The sequence below is a fragment of the Crocuta crocuta genome, unplaced genomic scaffold, assembly GCF_008692635.1.
Source record: "Crocuta crocuta isolate KB4526 unplaced genomic scaffold, BGI_CrCroc_1.0 scaffold235, whole genome shotgun sequence".
NCBI lineage: Eukaryota > Metazoa > Chordata > Mammalia > Carnivora > Hyaenidae > Crocuta > Crocuta crocuta.
The window spans coordinates 6,810,418-6,830,277 of NW_027531285.1; the positions used below are offsets into that span (position 1 = coordinate 6,810,418).

The 19,860-nt window shown below is 37.9% G+C and overlaps 1 long non-coding RNA gene across 3 annotated transcripts in view; it reads left to right on the forward strand.

Annotated features, from left to right (window-relative positions):
- The window catches only part of LOC144237599 (uncharacterized), a 68,952-nt gene extending 50,654 nt beyond the window's left edge, over window positions 1-18,298 (forward strand). Inside the window, exons 1-4 of one of the 3 annotated variants that reach the window (XR_013336904.1) lie at window positions 6,670-6,782; window positions 7,844-7,926; window positions 14,060-14,220; window positions 17,535-18,298. This is a non-coding gene — a long non-coding RNA (uncharacterized LOC144237599). Of the gene's footprint in view, window positions 1-6,669; window positions 6,783-7,843; window positions 7,927-14,059; window positions 14,221-17,534 lie in introns of those variants that run through there. The other 2 variants (XR_013336902.1, XR_013336901.1) reach the window with 2 other exon arrangements.
- Window positions 18,299-19,860: the final 1,562 nt, after the last annotated feature.

Consider the following 19,860-nt stretch of genomic DNA (forward strand, 5'->3'; position numbering starts at 1 on the left):
GTAGGTATCTTTGGGAAAGATAATGTCACACGTATTTAATCAGTGGCTGAACTCAGGTATCTAATACCAAAGGTCAAAATTTTAGTTTTTGCCTTATAGTGAAACTCAGATTGTTTAGCACAGAAATAATCAACTGACCTCCTTTTTTTTTTTTTTTTAAATTCATAGTGATACTGAACACAAGACATTGACAATAAATTGACATTCACATCTCCATTATCCTTCTTAGGAGGACAGCAAAGTTCCTGATCTATTAAGTAGGCTAAATTCCTATTACTTTTTTCCTGAAGTCCTACCATTCTTTTTGGCTCCACCCTTTCCAGAAAGCATAAGTCTGGTGTCAGGACTCTGTAGGTAGCACAGGTTCATCTCAGTTTTCTAAGGCTGCCTGGAAATGGAATTACTTCTAATCCTTAGTTTATAGCCCATTCTATAGCATTCTAGGGCTTAGTCATTCCCAGAACCTACTTCTGAAAGTGGGGCTTTCTATAAACAAAGCAAACTTTCGCCACTGATTAATATTCATGAACAGAGTTGGAAAATAAAGGTGGGAAAAATTCTACAACTTCCCTTTATATATGCTAAAGAATTTCAAATTATATTTCAAAAACATAAACACTATGAAAATTGAGAACTCACATTTTAAATGTTTATTTATTTTGAGAAAGAATGTGAGGGTGTGTGCACACGACTGGGGGCAAGGACAGAGAGAGGGAGAGAAAGAATCCCAAGCAGGTTCAGCGCTATCAGCACAGAGCCTGATGCAGAGCTTAATCTCACAAGTTGTGAGATCATGACCAGAGCTGAAATCAAGTCAGATGCTTAACTATCTGAGCCACTCAGGCACCCTGAGAACTCATATTTTAAAGACTAAAAACTAAAGCTATATCAATAAAATGTACTGTATTTATATTCCGCTTATCCCTTTGAATTTGTTAAAATAGCAGCATAAGAATCAGTTTTTAATGATAAATAATTCTTGAACTTTTGCTGCCCCCCCCCACATTACACTATCTAATTTACTACATGTGAAACCAAAATTCTGCCACTCATAAAGGATCTCCTGGATCCCTTACCCCCCCCCCATTAATTTATCTCTGCTTTTTAAATTACAACATCTAATTCATTGACCTTTAATATGATTATCCGTATTGTTGGGTTTAAGAAAATCTTGTTTATTTTCTATTTATCCTGCTTTGAGACTTTGTTATTCCTTTCTTATCTTCTTTTTACTAATAATTTTTTAGTATTTCTTTTATTCTCCTCCACTGAATTGTCTATAGCTCTTTTACTTTTAGTAGTTCTTTCAGTTATTACAATATGTATTCTTAATTTATGGCAGTATGTTTTAAATTAATATAGTATTTCCCTACAATGTAAGAACCCTCTTAATAATAATTTGATTTATACTCATACTGTATTTTGTTCTATTGTTGTCATATATTATACTTTTACCTGTGCTATGAACCCCACAATTCATTGTTACTATTTGTACTTTAAGCAGTCTATGTCCATATCTGAAATTTCACTACCTGGATCATCTATGTTTCTGTTGTATTATCTGTTGTTTTCCTTGGTTTCTTCCTTTTTCAAAAATTAAAAGTTTATTTATTTATTTATTTTGGGAGAGAGAGAGAGCAGGGAAGGGGCAGAGAGTGGGAGAGAGCTGGAGGTGGGACTTGAACCTATGAACTGTGAGATCATGACCTGAGCCGAAATCAGGAGTTGGACTCCTAACCAACTGAGCCGCCTCTGTGCCCCTTTCCCTTGGTTTCAATCCCACAGTTTTGTCTCTGTGCACCTAATCTTTTAAAGTCAGTGCCAGTTGTTGTATTTGAAAAATATAGAGGTAATTTGATGCCTAAAATAATTACTTCATCTCAAATAAGATTTATATCTGTTTCTGGCAGGTAACTTGGAACAAAATAATACTAGATCTTCTTAATCTGACCAGAGATTGAATGGTTGACACTAAGCTCCAGACTTTGTGAGAGCTGAGCAATTTCAGTTTACCCTAAGTGCTTAGAAGTAGCTCTTAGGGTTGTCCACTGAAAACCTGAGGCTTTGCCAGGAACCCCTTCTCCTTGGCAGGTTCTGTACTCCAATTTTTATCCTCCTAAATTTGCGACACTATTGAAAGCCCAGCTTAGCTTCTCAGCTTCTGAACCATCTCTGGTAGAATTAACTGATGTCCGTAGAGGAAAGTTGTCCAAATAGGCTTTCCTTTCTAAACTTTCTTTGTCTCTTGGCTTTTGGTCCAGGAATTCATCTATGCCTTTGTAGCTCTCCAATCCTCTCATATCTTTAAAAATAATATTTTGTACAACCTTTGTTTATTTACCTCCATAGGGTTAGACCTATAATTATATAATACCTTCCTAGGCTTTGAGTAATATTAGTTCTGAAAAACTTTTAAAATTGTGAAGTATAATACATTTAGAAAAATGCATATAAAATATAGGTATGACTTTACTAATTATTATAAAGTGAATATTCAGTGTAACTACCACTAAAGTCATATCTTTTAATTTTATGCAAAAGTATCTGACTCTAGAAAGTTTTTTGAGGGATGCCTGGGTGGCTTAGTCAGTTAAGTGTCTGACTTGATTTAGGCTCAGGTCATAATCTCATGGTTTGTGGGTTCGAGCCTCATGCCAGGCTCCATGCTGACAGTGTGGAGACTGCTTGGAATTCTCTCTCTGCCCTGTCCTCACTCACTCACTCACTTACTCACTGTCTCTCTCTCTCTCTCTCTCAAGAGAAATAAATAAACTTTAAGAAATAAAAAAGAAAGATTTTTTGGTATTTCACAGCAATGATTGTTGTAACCCAGTAAAATATAGCAATCTTTTTTTTTTAATGTTTTATTTATTTCTAGGAGAGAGAGAGAGAGAGAGAGAGAGAGAGAGAGACAGCGCGAGCAGGGGAGGGTCAGCGAGAGAGGGAGTCACAGACTGAAACAGGCTCCAGGCTCTGAGCTGGCAGTCAGCACAGAGCCCAACGCGGGGCTCGAACCCACAAACCGCGAGATTATGACCTAAGTGAAAGTCGGACGCTTAACCGACTAAGCCACCCAGGCGCCCCTAAAATATAGCAATCTTAATGACAATGATGGGTACATAGAAACTAAAGAAAACAATCTATACTTACATAGAAATGATAAATTTATCTCAAGAAATTTATCTTAAAGTGTAAATTTTTCTTAGCTGGGGAAAAACAATATTCTGAAGATAGTTTAATGATTAAGGCTTAAAGTAAACATTCATTATGGATAATTAAAAGAAGTTAGAAATTAATTATATTGTTCACAGTACTTTTTCAACCAGAATTAGAATAAAGAAGTTTGAGTAGCAGAAACAGGAGAGGAATGGGGCATCTGGGTGGGTCAGTCGGCTGAGCATTGAGCTTCTGACTTTGGCTCAGGTCATGATCTCATGGTTGGTGGGTTGGAGCCCCACTGTGGGCTCTGTGCTGACAGCTTGGAGCCTGCTTTGTATTCTGTGTCCCCTCTCTCTCTCCCCCTTCCCTGCTCACTCTCTGTCTCTGTCTCTGTCTGTCTCCCAAATATAAATAAAAATGTAAAAAAAAAAAAAAAACAACCAGGAGAGGGATTTCAATTTGGGCAAAATAATTCCATATCACTTATTAATTTTGTACATCTTAAAAGTCACTTTCTCTTACAAAAACATGTAAGTGTAGAAAAGATAAAATGATGAGAACATCTGGTAATAGAGAAAATAAAGGTTGAAAATGAAAAAATGAGCAAAGATTAGTTTATAAAAACCCTTTGTATAAGTTTCCATTCCAGTTTCTGAGGTGAGCCATACATTTGACTCTGAATTTCTTTCAGTACAAGAGCAAAGAGAGAAATACAATGAGCTTGAAGATTCACCGTACTGCAAATAATTGTGTGTTCACAAACCAATTATTTAAGAGATACACAGCTGTTCTTGATATTTATATCTGAGGGAAAAAATTCTACTCTGGGTTCTTATACAGGAGCTTCTTTGATGAATGTATACAGTGGAATGAGACAGATTTATTTTTTACCAAAGGCAGACAAGACACCTTAAATGTGATGCAGGAAGTAAGATGCTAAAAGGGACTAAACAAACAGTAACTGAATACTTTTGAGAGATTTATTAAGTGGATCTTCCGTACAAGGCAGCCTGTGGGGCCTAAGTACTCATGGTCCTGTGTGGGAAACAGACAAGTAAATTTACAGCATTGGGGTTAGAACAGAACTGCCTACAAAGGGGGCTGAGAACAGGAGATCCAGTTATTCCTTCACAGAAAGATGGTAATTAAGCAGAGTCTTGACGTACGAATATTTCTCAAGTGGCTACAGGAGGATTGGAGGTAGACAGAATAGTGCATAGTAGGAATGGAAGCATATAAAAATGGAGATCCATAAAGAGAGAAAGAAATGTAAATAGAAGAGAATGGGCTAGAGCTAAAGAAGACCAAGCCATTTGGATGCTACCTCATAGCTAGTGAGACGTTCACGATTTAAAGCTATATTGTGACAAAATCAGAGTTGTGCTTTAGAAGATGGTTCTGGAAGCGCGGTAGAAGATGAATTTGAATGTTAGCCCTGAAGGTAGTGAGAAGAATAAAGAGGATATTGCAAAAGCCCAGGAAAGAAATTATGTATGTCTGGATTAAAAATGGTTAGTTGTGGTGGATGTAAAGAAAAGTGACACATTTTTTTAATACTTAAGAATCTAATCAATAAGACTTGATGATTGATTAGATAGAAGTGATGGAGATAAAAAAATTAGATTATCTCCTGGAATATAATAAGAAAGGATTTGATTTCACTAGTCACCTTGGAGGCTAGAAAAGGGCTTGTTTTGCAACCTATGTGTCCATCAATAAACAAATGGATAAAGAAGATGTACACAGACACACAGACACACACGCACACACACGCACACATACACACGATGGAATGTTACACAGCCATAAAAAAGGATGAGATTGTGCCATTTGAGACAACATGGATGGACCCAGAGAGGGTATTATGCTAAGTGAAATAAGTCAGACAAAGACAGACAAATACCATATGCATCCACTCATAGCTGGAATCTAAACAAAACAACAACAACAAAACAAATGAATAAACAGAAAAGCAGAATCAGAGTTATAAGTACAGAGAGCAGACCAATGGTTACCAGAAAGGAGGAGGTTAGGGGGATTTGGGCATAATGGGTAAAGGGGAGAAGGAGATACAGGCCTCCAGTTATGGTATGCATAAGTCACAATGAAAAGCACAGCATAAGAAATATAGTCTATGATATTAAATTGCAACATAACAGGACAGATGGTAACACACTTGTGATGAATATAGCATAATATATAAACTTGTCAAATCACTATGTTGTACACCTGAAACTAAAGTAACATTGTGTGTCAAATATAAAATGAAAAACTCAAATTAAAAAAAAAAGACTTCATAAACTTTTAAATGTGTTTTATTTGACACATGCATAGTACGTTCAAGTGGAGCCATCTAGTAGTCAATACAGTATAGAAGCCTGAGGCCCAGAGAGGAGTCTGGGCTGGAGAAAAAGGAGTCATCACTGTAGTTTCAATCATGAATGGATGAGCTTGTGCAGGGAGACAGTACAGAAGAGAGAGAAGAGAATGATATTAAGGACAGAGCCCTGGATTCATCAATATTAGAGAGCGGGCTAGTGGAAGAAAAAGAAGTCTGGGAGAAAGGCCAAGGAAGTGCAGTCAGAGTACAAGGTGAATTCCTAGAGGGTTTTATTCCATTATTACTGTGCATTCTTTTTCTGATTGAAAAATATTCCACAAGATTAAAGAATGTTCTTGATGTTCCTGATTACTTCTTTAGTGCTTTCAGAAGTATACAGATGGCCAAGATAGTGGCAGATAATATTGTTTCCTTCATCAAAAATTACGCAGTGCTATGAACTGCACATCCAAAAAGAAATAAAAACTATTTCTCTCCTTGTATGGTACGGTATGGTATAATTTAGCATGGCATGGCATAGCACGGTATGCTTTGGGGGAAATGCACAATTGGCAGAAAACTTCAACATAAAGCATTAAGTGAGGTTCACAGGGTAAACCACAATATATTGTGTGAATGTGGAGGAAAGATACCCCCTCCCCTTGCCAAGTTTTCAGATATTATCTTATATGATATACTAATTATAAATAAATGTGAACAGGAAAGATGGTAAAGAAGTATCTAATTAATTGAGACTTAAACCAGAGGAGAATATATTACCTCTAGAGGATCAAGATGAATTAAATGCTTTCCTCTGCCCCATGCACCCTAAACAGCTGTCAGTAAAAAAGGAGTTTGATTTTACTGGAAGATTTTAAAGTAGAAATGAGGATAGCCAATGTAAGAAGGGTATATTTGGGTTTCAAGACGTGATGATTTTCTAAATGGCATCTCGGAAGCTAGTCTTTTTATGACTAAAAAGTGCAGAAAGCTCTGGATAGAAGAGAAGAGCGCAAAAGAGAATGAGAAAATAAAGTCATTAAATCATCAGAAGACAATACTTAGATATCTTGACAGTTACCTAAAACACTGTTAACTGTTCATTAAATCTATATCGCCACCCAGACTGGCATTTGATTCTTTTTTTTTTTAAATATTTTTTTATTTATTTCTAGGAGACAGANCCTGAATTCAGGCCTTGCTACTCAAAGTGTGGTCCACAGGTCCGCAATATCGTCCTTGAATTTTCCAGACTCTCTCCACATCGACTGAATCAGATTCTTCATTTCAACAAAATTTCCAGGTGATTTGTATGCCTCTTTTTTAAGCTTTTTTAAATGTTTATTTATTTTTGAGAGAGGGAGAGGGAGCATGAAGGGGGGAGGGGGTGGGCAGAGAGGGAGACACAGAATGCAAAGCGGGCTCCAGGCTCGGAGCTGTGAGCACAGAGCCTGATGAGATCATGACATGAGCCAAAGTCAGACACTTAACTGATTGAGCCACCCAGGCACCCCCTATATGCCTCTTAAAATTTAAAAAATACTGGTGGGAGTTTATTCTGGTGCCTTGTCAAGGACTGCCTTGCCTCAAGTCTGTCAAGTTACCTATTATGTTAACTGTTATCAAGTGTTTTAGCCTATATAACGTGACTAGTTAAATGTATTATTATCTACATAGCTATATAGCAATACAACAAATTCAGTTGAGGGGCACTTAGGTGGCTCAATCAATTAAGCATCCAATTCTTTTTTATATATATAATGTTTACTTATTTGAGAGAGAGAGAGAGGATGAGAGAGAGAGAGAGAGAGAGAGAGAGAATATGAAGCAGGCTCAAAGCTCTGAGCTGTCAGCACAGAGCCCAACACAGGGTTCAAACCCATGAACTGCAAGATCATGATCTGAGCCAAAGTCAGACACTTAACTGACTGAGCCGCCTCGGTGACCCAAGCACCCTGATTCTTGATTTTAGTTCAGGTCATGATCTCAGGGTCATGATTGCAGGGTTGTGAGATCAAGCCCCATGTTGGGCTCCATGCTGGGCATTGAGCCTGCTTAAGATTCTCTTTCTGTCTTCCTTTCCCTCCACCCTCCTTCTCACTGTGAGTGCATGCACATATGGGTGTGCATGTTTGCTCTCTCTCTCTCTCCAAAAATGAAAGAAAGAAAGAAAGAAAGAAAGAAAGAAAGAAAGAAAGAAAGAAAGAAAGAAAGAAAGAAAGAAAGAAGTTGAATTGTCATTTATTCCCTTGTTCAGCAAATAATTGTCTATACCATTCTGAGAATATAGGTAATAGAACAGTCCAAACTATAGTTATCATTTTTATGGACATAAAATCTAACTGAGAAATTATATCTTCACAGGAAAACACTAGAAAGAAATATATGACATAAACATTGAAACCATTTTCTAATCTGTAGATCCAGGACCCTATAAGACCATGAAGGTATTTCCTGGGGTGATTTACTTATCAGTGAATATCATTATGTTCCCAGTAAAAAAAAAATCTAGAAGTACAACTATTACCATGTGGGGCCTATGAAATTTTCCACTGTTAATAGGGTTTATACTGGAAAATTAGTATAAATTACACAAATTGTTAACAGAGTGGAATTATTATTGATCTGAATGGGTTTGAATGTGAGAGCCCTGGTTATTAACAGAAAGTGAATTATACTGAGAGTCTGGGGGGGCATTCTAGGTAGGAGGAACCAGTATTCTTAAAGTTATAAACAAATCAGATGGGCAGAGAATGAGAAGTAAACATCTAGTAGAGATAAAGGATGTCCAACAGTAATAAGAGCAGTAATAAGATTCAATTATGTGCAAAAGGATGGGGTAAGTGATATCAAAATCTGTCCTATTTTTATTTACCCTGTATCTTACTTTTTTGGTCTCCAAATATTGATAGGACATGTCTCTCCTAGTTGGAAAGACACAGTTACCAAGAGTCCTTAAATTAGAAGCTTACAGCTGTGGTCCAAGCCTGTGGAGGGATTTTTGTTACAGAAAAATAAAGTTCTCCTTTACCATGGCTTCTGTTTAGAGTTAGATTTCTCCTCTCTATTTTTGCCTATGGCACAGCAATTTTGTTTTGTGCACTTAGAATCTTTCATAATATTTCTTTAAATTAGTATACAATAAACAAAAAGTTTGAGAGTGAAGACAGCAAAATGGAAGCATAGGAGTTTTGTCCCTCCCTGGCAAGATCAATTTGAGCTGTCTGCACATCAAATTTCTTCACAAGAACCAAGGATTCCAGGTGATAGATTACAGCACCTAAGTGAAGCACAGAATAAGAAAAGATGTATCATGGGGATTGGAAAAGATAGATTCACATTACCTCCATCACACCAGGCTCCGAGAAGGCTCCAGCCATCCCAGGATCTTCACCCAACCCACTGCCAGCTGGCTTCAGCATGTCCAGGCCCCTGGGTTAGTCAACTCAGGCACTGACCAGCTCCAGTGGCCCCAGGTCACTCCAGTGGCCCCAGGTAGCTTCCATGGCACCAGGTTCCTACTGGGTTTCCATGAACCCAGGCTCTCAGATCAAACCATCACCAACTGCTTCCCACTTCCACAGGAAGCTCTTAGAGCACCAGGATCCTACTAACCCAGATTCCAAGCAAATCTCAGTGCTGGGCAGCTCCTGTTATCCTAGGTCCCCATTTGGCCCATGTGAATCCAGGCTCCAGGCCAGGATCCATGAACATAGGCTGTCAGCCAGGTCCAGCACCAACTACCATGGGTACAGGAATTCAACTAACCTCAGCACCAGGTCAGCACCCCTGGCACTGGACCCCTAGTCTACGCTAGCATGAAGCTATTTCTTAAAGATCTAGGATCCCAGCCCACCCAGTGATAAACCAACCCCAAGAGAACTAACTTCCAAGTCAGTTCCCAAGGCTCCAGACTCCAGGCTAGCCCCTCTCAGTACCAGACCAGTCCCTGTGGATTCACATATTTCACCCACTCCAGTCTTCTCTAGTTCCTGATTGACCCCTATGAACCCAGGTTACAGGTCTCTCCACACAGACTGACGTCCTAGGCCCATCACCACTGACCCAGCCACCAGGCTAGACACTGTGGTCCCAAACACCCACATGCTCATCAAGGCACCAGATTTGAGAGATCAAAGACTCTTACCATCAAGCCTGACCATAGATACCCATACACCGCCCACCCAGAGTCTCTGGAAAAACAATCTGTTGAAAGGATTAGCCTACTGAAGCCAATCTGTAAAGACTGAAAGAGATGCATACTTCCTCAAATGTGCAGGCACCAATATAAGGCCATAAGGAACATGAATAATCAAGAAAATGTACCACCAAATGAAACTAATAAAGCTCTGATAACTGGCCATTAAAAAATGGAGATCTGTGAATTGTCATACAAAGAATTCAGAATAATTCTCTTATAATTAACTACAAGGACAAATAGGCAATTAATTAAAATTAGGAAAACAATGCATGAGAAAAATGAGATCAACAAAAACATAGAAATTATCAAAAAAAATGAAAACAAAGCCAGAAATCCTAGAGCCAGAGGATACAAAGACTGAACTGAATAATTCCAAAGAGATCTTCAACAACAGATTTGACCAAGCAGAAGAATCAGTGAACTAAAAGGTCATTTGAAAGTGTCCAGTCAGGGGAGCAAAGAAAACAAAAGTATATATGAATTATGGCATACCATTAAGAGAAACAATCTATTCATTATTGAAGTCCCAGAAGAAGAAGAGAAAGAGAAAGGAGCAGAAGGTTTAATTAAAGAAATAATGCCTGAAGAACTTCCTAACCTTGGGGAGAGACATGGATGGACATCCAGATTCATGACACCCAAAAGATTTCCAGTAGGTTGAACCCAAGAAGGGCTACACAGAGATCTATTATAATTAAATTATCAAAAGTCAAGGACAAATAACACTATAAAGGAACAAGAGAAAAGGGATTCATCACATTCAAGTTTGCCCCCTGTAAAACTATTCATATATTTCTCAACAGAAACTTTGCAAGCCAGGAGAGGGTAGGAAGATATATATATATATAATATTGAGGGGTGTCTGGGTAGCTCAGTCAATTGAATGTCTGACTCTTGATTTTGGCTCAGGTTGGCATCTCAAGGTCATGAGATCAAGCCCTGCATCAGGCTCTGTGCTGGGCATGGAACCTATTTAAGATTCTCTCTCCCTCTGCCCACAATATATATATATATATATATTTGTCAACAAAATGCTATACCCAGCAAAGCTGTTCTTCAGAAGTGAAAGAGAAAGACTTTCCCAAACAAAACCTGAGGGAAGGAATCTCCATTTTCTTGTAAGACCTGCCTTACAAAAAATTATAGACATTCTTGAAGCTGAAATAAAAGGATGCTGATTAACACTTAAAAACATATGAATGAGTACAACTCACTGGTACAGGTATACTTTGTTTTATTCCACTTTGCTTAATTATGATTTATGGATAGTACATTTTTTAAGAAATGAAGGTTTGTGGCAAGCTGTGATGAGCACATCTGTTGGCCTCATTTTTCCAACAGCATTTGCTCATTTCATGTCTCTGTATCACATTTTGGTAATTCTCACAGTATTTCAAATTTTTTCATTATGATTTGTTGTCATGATCTGTGATCAGTGGACCTTGATGATACTGTTTTAATGGTTTTGAGGCACCATGAATTGCACCCATATAAGACAGGGAACTTTTTTGTGTGTACATTTTAAAAAATATAATTTATTGTCAAGTTGGCTTACATACAGCACCCAGTGCTCATCCCAACAAGTGCCCTCCTCAAAAGACAAGGAATTTAAGGGGTGCTTGGGTGGCTCAGTTGATTAAGCACCCAACTCTTGATATTGGATCAGGTCATGATCTCACAATCATGAGACTGAGAGCCCTGCATCCATCTCTGCATTGGACATGGAGCCTACTTGGGATTCTCTGTCTTCGTCTCTCTCCGCCCCTCCCCCCAAAAATAAATAAACATTAAAAAAAAAAAAAGATGGAGAACTGATGAAATGTATGTGTTCTGACCGCTCTACTTACTGGCTGTTTCCCTATCTCTCTTCTGCTCCTCTGGCCTGGCCTCCCTATTCCCGGAGACACAACAATATTGAAATTAGGCCAGCTAATAATCCTGCAATGGCCTGTAAGTGTTCAAGTGAAAGGGAGAGTTTTTATTTTATTTTGTTTTTAATGTTTTTATTTTTATAAAAAAATGTTTAACTTTTTTAATGTTTATTGAGACAGAGAAACAGATCATGAGTGTGGGAGGGGCAGAGAGAGGGAGACACAGAATGCAAAGCAGGCTCCAGGCTCTGAGCTGTCAGCACAGAGCCTGACACGGGGCTCGAACTCACAAACTGTGAGATCACGACCTGAGCTGAAGCCAGATGTTTAACTGACTGAGCCACCCAGGCACCCCTGATTTTTATTTTTGAGAGAGAGAGAGCATGAGCAAGGGAGAGGCAGAGAGAGAGAGAGAAAAAAATTGAAATCAGGCTCGAGGCTCTGTGCTGACAGCTCAGAGTGGGGCTCAAACCCATGAACTGCAAGATCATGACCTGAGCAGAAGTCGGGTGCTTAACTGACTGAGCCTCTCAGGTGCCCTGGAAAGTCACACTTTAAATCAAAATCTAGAAATGATTAAGCTTAGTGAGGAAAACATGTCAAAAGCCAAGATAGCCTGAAAGCTAGGTCTCTTACACCAAACAGTTAGCCAAGTTGTGAATGCAAAGGAAAAGCTCTTGAAGGAAATTAAAAGTAACACTCCAGTAAACACATGACAGATAAGAAAGCAAAACTGTCTTATTGCTAATATGGAGAAAGTTTGCGTGGTCTGGCTAGAAGAGCAAACCAGCCACAACCGTAAGCCAAAGCCTAATCTAGAACAGGACCCTAACTCTCTTCAATTCTACCAAGACTGAGAGAGGTGAGGAAGCTGCAGAAGAAAAGTTTAAAGCTAGCAGAGGTTAGTTCATGAAGTTTAAAGAAAAAGGCTGTCCCCATAATATCAGAGTGCAAGGTGAAGCATCAAGTGTTGATGCGGTAGTTTGCAGCAGGTTATCCAGAAGATCTAGCTAAGATCATTAACGAGGGTGGCTACACTAACAAACAGATTTTCAGTGGAGATGGGACAGCCTTCTACTGGAAAAAGACAATGCCATCAAGGACTTTCACAGCTAGTCTAGGGGAGAAGTCAGTGCCTGGCTTCAAAGCTTCAAAGGACAGACTGACTCTCTTGTTAGGGACTGATGCAGCTGGTGACTTTAAGTTGAAGCCAATGCTCATTGACCATTCTGAAAACCCTGTGGCCTTAAAAATTAATTATGCTAGATCGACTCTGCCTGTGCTCTGTAAATGGAACAACAAAGCCTGGATGACAGCACATCTGTTTACAACATGATTTACTTAATCTTTTAAGCCCACTGTTGAGACCCACTCCTCAGGAAAAAAAGATTTCTTTCAAAATATGTCTGTTCTTTGACAACTTACCTGGTCATCCAAGAGCTCTAATGGGAGAGATACAAGATTCATGTTGTTTTCATGAATTTCTGCTAATACAACCACTCTGCAGCCCTTGGATCAAGGAATAATTTCAACTTACAAGTCTTATTACTTAAAAAATATATTTTGTAAGGCAATAGCTGCCATAGACAGCAATTCCTGTGATGGATCTGGGCAAAATAATTTGAAAATCTTCTGGATGGGGTGTATGGGTGACTCAGTCTGTTAAGCATCAGACTCTTGATTTTGGCTCAGGTCATGATCTCACAGTTCATGGGCTCAAGCCTTGCGTTGGGCTCTGCACTGACAGCTCAAAGCCTGCTTAGGATTCTCCCCCTCTCACTGCCTCTCTCCCCCCTCATTCTCTCTCTCTCCCCCCCTTTATAAATCAATCAATCAATCAATCAATCAATCTTCTGGAAAGGATTCACCATTCTAGACCATTAAGAACATTTGAGATTCATGGGAAGAGGTCCAAATATCAACATCAACAGGAGTGTGGAAGAAGTTGATTCCAGCCCTCATGGCTGATATTGAGGGGTTCAAGGCTTCAGTGGAGGAAGTAACCACAGATATGGAAATAGCAAGAGAACTAGGATTAGAAGTGGAGTCTGAAGATGTGACTAAATTGCTGCAATTTCATGATGAAACTTTAACAGATGAGGAGTTTCTCTCATGGATGAGAAAAGAAAGTCGTTCCCTTTTTTTAACTGAAGTATAGTTAGTATATAGTGTTATATTAGTTTCAGGTATACAATATGATTCAACAATTCTACAAATTACTCCGTGCTCACCATGATAAAGTGTATTATTAATCACCTGTAACAAAGTGATTTCTTAAAATGGAATCTGTTCCTGGTGAAGATCCTGTGAAGATTATTGAAATGACAACAAAGGATTTAGGATATTATATAAACTTAGTTGACAAAACAATGGCAGTGTTTGAGAGGATGGACTCCACTTTGGAAAGAAGTTCTACTGTAGGTAAAATGCTATCAAATAGGTGCAGAGAAATAGTTTATGGAAGGGAAAGCCAGTATACTTGGTAAACTGTTGTTGTCTTATTTTAAGAAATTGCCACAGCCGGCCCGACTGACCTTCAGCAAGCAGCAACCTGTTCAGTCATTGGCGATTAACATGAAGGCAACCCACTCCACCAGCAAAAAGATAGGACTTGCCGAAAACTCAGATGATGGTTAACATTTTACAGTAATAAAGTATTTTTAACTAAGGTATGCATATAATTTTTTAGACACAATACTATTGTACACTCAATAGACTACAATATAGTGTAAGCATAACTTTTATATTTGTTGGGAAAACACAGATTCATTGCTTTATCATAGATTTGCTTTATTGCAATGGTCTGGAACTGAACCCATAATGCGTCCAAGGTATGCCTATAATTCCACAATAGTATATGAAGGTTCTCTTTTTCCACATCTTTCCTAACACTTATTATTTCTGATCTTTTTTGATAATAGTCATCCTAAGTGGTACAAAGTGGTATTTCATTGTGGCTTTGATTTGCATTTTCCTGATCATTAGTGATATTGAACACTATCCCGTGTACCTGTTGGTCATCTATATGTCTTCTTTGAAAAAATGTCTATTCAGATTTTCTGCTGAGTTTTTAATCAAAGTTTTTTGCTATTGAGTTTTATGAGTTCTTTATGTATTTGGATATTAGCCCCACACCAGATATGTGGTTTGTGTATACTTTTTCCCATTCCACAGGTTGTCTTTTCATTCTGTTGATCGTTTCTTTTGCTATTCAGAAGTTCTATTATTTGTTGTAGTCCCACTTGTTTATTTTTGCTATTGCTATCTTTGTTTTTGCTGTCCAATCCAAAAAAATTATCACCAAGACCCATTTTTTAATGTTTATTCATTTATTTTGGGAGAGAGACAGAGTGCAAGTCGGGGAGGGGCAGAGAGATAGGGAGAAAGAGAATCCCAAGCAGGCTTCTCACTGCCAGCACAGAACCCAACTTGGAGCTCTATCCCATAAACCACAAGATCATGACCTGAGCCGAAATCAAGAATCAGATGCTCAACCAACTGAGCCACCCAGGCACTCCCACCAAGATGACTGTTAATAAGCTTACACCCTGTGTTTTCTTATAGGAGTGTACAAACTCCTAGAGAATCTTGCAAGTTGGAGCAAGACAGAAAGCATGCAAATACAGTACCCACTAGCCTCTGTACCCAGAAACCACCTCAGTGGACCTATAGATGTATGTTAAATTAGATGCCTGTCCCCAGGTTAATGCTACAAGTTCAGCAAATAAGCCCTTTCATAGAAAGTCTGGGAACTTTTTGGTTGCTTGTCTCTGTGCTGGGCCCTGAGATGGGCGAGTCCTTGGGAACTATTAAGAACTGTTTCTCACTTTGCTATAGCCTGTCTCATGGACACAAGCCCCATTGGTTTTCATAGCTAGATGCTTCAGGAATTTGTCTCTCGGGTGTAGGTCTTAAAAACTGAAGTGCCAGATGTAAGGTTGCACCCCTTTACTCTTCAGGGAGAATTTGGTGTTGTGAGTTCCCTCCCAGTTGTAGGTTGATGCACTGGGAGTGAGGTTAATGACAAGATTGTGACTCAACTATAGGCTTCCAGCCATGGAATGAATAAGTCATGGGGATAAAAAGTACAGCATAGGGAATATAGTAAGTGGTATTGTAATAGTGCTATATGGTGACAGACAGTAGCTACAATTTTGAGCGCAGCATAACAACATAATAGTATATAAACTTGTCAAAATACTATATTGTACACCTGAAATTAATGTAACACTGCTTGTCAACTACATTTCAATTAAAAAAGAAACAAAGATTGTATCTCAGCTTCTTCTACCCACTTTGAAAGAGGACTTTTTCTCATTCACCCTATACGTAAGTGTCAATCAGCTAACTTGTAGATGTTTTCATAGAAAATTGTTCCACACTTAGCTTTAAATTCAATGTGTTTGTGGGAAGAGGTGAATTCAAGATCCTTCTATGTCACCTTCTATGTTGAACTAGAGCTCTAGTTTTTCATTTTTTATACTTGTTTTATTTTAACATTTTAATTTTTATGCGTATTTTTGTCTGAGGGCAAACTCCAATAAACTCCAAGAAAGGTAACTAAAGCTTCAATAAAAACCCACAGTCTTAATAGCTGAGAAATCCAGAAGACAGAATTTGGTGTGGCCATAGCAACTGGAAAATGAGGAAAGAATTCAAAAAAGGGGAGAAATACAGGAAAGAATTCTAAATTCTGTGTCCAAAATTTGTCCCAAATTATGGCTGATTCCCTGAACTATGCATGCACAATTGGTGTTTGCTCATTTCCCATGTAGGATTACAAAGTTTGGAGATTTAGCTCAGTCAAGTTAACTGCTTGTTGAAACAACAATATGAATACTTTTCAAAGGAATAAAACACAAACCAGAGTTTTTTCAATTTATAATGTCCAGGATATTATCTAAAATTATGAGACATATGAAGAAAGAGGAAAACATGATCCATGCTCAAGAGAAAATACTTTCAATGGATTCTGACTAGAGTTGACCCAGATATTGAAATTGGCAGACAATGATTTTAAAGCAGTTATTTTAACTATGTGCAAGGATATTAAGGAAAATATATTTGTAATAGATAAACACATTTAAAATTTAAGCAAATAGAATCTATTTCTTAATTTCAAAAAATTTTTAATATTTTATTTTATTTTATTTTGAGAGAAAGAGACAGAGCGTGAGTGGGGGAGGGGCAGAGGGAGAGACACACAGAATCAGAAGCAGCTCCAGGCTGTCAGGACAGAGCCTGACACAGGGCTTGAGATCACAGCCTGAGCCAAGGTCAGACGCTTAACCGACTGAGGCACCCAGGCGCCCCTAGAAATAGACTCTATTTAAAAAGAACAAAATAAGGGGTGCCTGGGTGGCTTAGTCGCTTGGGCGTCCGACTTTCGCTTAGGTCANAAAAAGTACATTATATAATGGGAAAAAGTTACTGACTGGCCTTAATAACTGATTATAAAAAAAAGAATCCATAAACCACTAGAAATTTATCCAAACAGAAGAGCAAAAAGAAAAAGATTGAAAAAAAATTGAACCAACACACATGAGACAATAGGACTTCTAGGATTAAAGGAGAGAGACACTGGAGTATTAAAATTATTTGACAAAATATTGTCCATGTTAGTCTGCTTTGTTTAAGATGTCACAAAAGAATAGGGCTCCTACCCAAATAATGAGTAAGCCTAGCTAGTCTACAAAATGACAACTTTTCTTGCTTGCCAGCAACTATTTCACGCTAGCTCTGAACTGTTCATGTTATTGCAGGATCAATATAACCAAAAATCCTCATGGTACATAGAAGCAACATTTCTTAAAGAAGCAAAATCAATACCACTTCTGTAAAAGGGATCTTTTCCATAAAAACTCTGACAATAGAATTTTGTCAGCCACAAAAGTTTTCTATGGAGGCTAATTGTTCTTTCATCAGAATGGCCATAAAGTAGCAGATTAACTCTTTCTTTCTTTCTTTCTTTTTTTTTTTCCAGCTTCATCTCAATTCTGCCCTCCAGAAGGCAGGAAGTTGGGCACAACTTTGCTGTAAAGTACACCACAAAAATTAAAGAACTCTTCTGGGTGCAGTTGGAATAATGATGTCCAATATGTGTTAAGTGATGACAATATACCATTTTAAATTCTTTTAGTTGTTACCACACTGAATTCTTCTAATAAATCTATTAGGTACTTACTATTTTCATCCCCACTTCCCAGCTGAGGAAACCACCCCTGAGAGGCTGAAGGAGAATATTTCCCAAGGCCACAGAGCTAAGTAAGTGGTGATGCTAAAATCAGGCCTGGGGAGACTTTCTCCTGAACCTGCATTGTTAAATAACCACTGTGTTATGCTCCATCTAGGACAGAAATTGTACTAGTCTACAGCAACATCTTATTGGATAGAAGTTTAAAAGTTCAAAAAAGTAAGGTAAGAGGTAAGGAAAAGATACTGGCTCTACTAATCTTTAATGACTCGGCATACTTTAATAGTGTCTGTATGCTCACATGTCTCCTTTACAACTTTGATTTTAAAAGATGCTATAAGCACATTGAACAGTTCTGAGCATCTGTTTCTGGCAATACTTTGCTGTTCATATTCACTGATACATCAAGTGTTAAAATAGTAAAGTTATTGTCCACAATAGCTATTTACTTAAAAATATTATTATGACACTCTCATTTCATCAAGAAAAATATGTTATGAACCTAAAATTTCAGAAAAGCAGTTTAGCTGTCGTCACTGTCATGTCAGTTTTGTAAGTCGTCATCCCATTCAGATAAATATTGCTTTGCTTCTTTATTCTTTGATTTTTTTTCATGGAAGAAATAAAAATTAAAAATAAAGACCTTAACCTTGCCATAAGGGACAAGCAAATCAGAGAATTAGGTGGAGATGAACTCTGTAGCTTCATTTCTTCTTTATCTACTTTTTTCTATGGAGCCCTTCAGATGGTCTGCCAGGATGGGCCCTCCCCATGACCTACTCCTGTCCGTGCTCCTTGCCCTGGGATCTGCTCTAGTCCTGCAGTGAGACTCCAGTTCACTGGGCAGATGGCTGCGTCATTCAGCCCCCTTATCATTGGTCCCTGGAAAGTACTTGTGTGCATGGCTCTCACTGCTGCCCAGCTTCTGGGCTTATGTCCGTAAAAGAAAACTGATTCAGTAGGTTCAGAAGGTCCAGCCCCTCCCTTCCCTTTGAAATATGCAAGAGTTCCCTTTACTTGGAATTGAAATCAAAGAATGAAAAGGATTAGGAAAAGGTCAAACATAAGTGGAAGGGAACTGAGATCACCATTCTGTATGACATCTTTGAGCATCTCAGTCAAAAGAGGCCTTCTAGTTATCAATGTATACATACAAGTGGAAAAGAAATAATTGGTACTCTGGTATAACAAAGATATACTTGAATGCAAGTAGAGGGAATACTAAAAATTCTTTCATTAGATTATTAAATTGATTTATATTTATCTTTGAAAATAGTATTTTTAACTCTTAGTTTCTCAGGAATTAACACTGTAGATTCAGTAATTTGGTGTCTCTAATATTTCTTTGGGTGATATAATTGTATCGACATGGAAGCAATCTCTTAGGCAGTGCATATAAACATCCAAAAAAGAACGGAAATCTTAAGTGCAAGACAGAATTAATTTTGTATATCCCCAGTCATCTAAAGGTGGAATGAGAATAAAACATTTAATCAGGAGGGGCAAAAACGTTTACATATTCATATGAATATATGAATATATAGTATAAAGAGTATATGCTATATATAAATATATATTCCTAGAGTTATATACTCATATTCATACATTATATATACCTATTTATATTTCTGAAGCTAAGAAATTCTGATATTTTTAAAGTACTTCTATTTTTTTTTTTTTTGAAGGTATATTCACATAGTTCAGTATTCAACAGTTAGAAAAGTCGAAAGGATTTCCCTTCATCCTGTGTCCCAGATACCACATCCTGGCTTCAGATGTTATCTTTTGCTTGTGTGTGCTCGCAGAGCTATTTTGTGCACATCTCAGTAGATATATAAACTTAAATATTTTCTTTTGTTACCAAAGGTAGCATACTACATGCAATACTCTATATCTTCACATGTTTTTTTTTCTATATTAATAAATGTTTCTGTGTATTTTTCATTGCAGAAAGAGCTTCATTACTTTTTATATGATGGCATGTGGGTAAAGATTAATTTACCCAGTCCGTTCAGCTTCTGCCAGTGTGGCTATGAGGGAATGTGGACCCAGAGTGGTCACTCTTAAAATTCTCTAGGAGAAGCCAGTGGTTACAATTTTTATGCTAAAGCAGCAA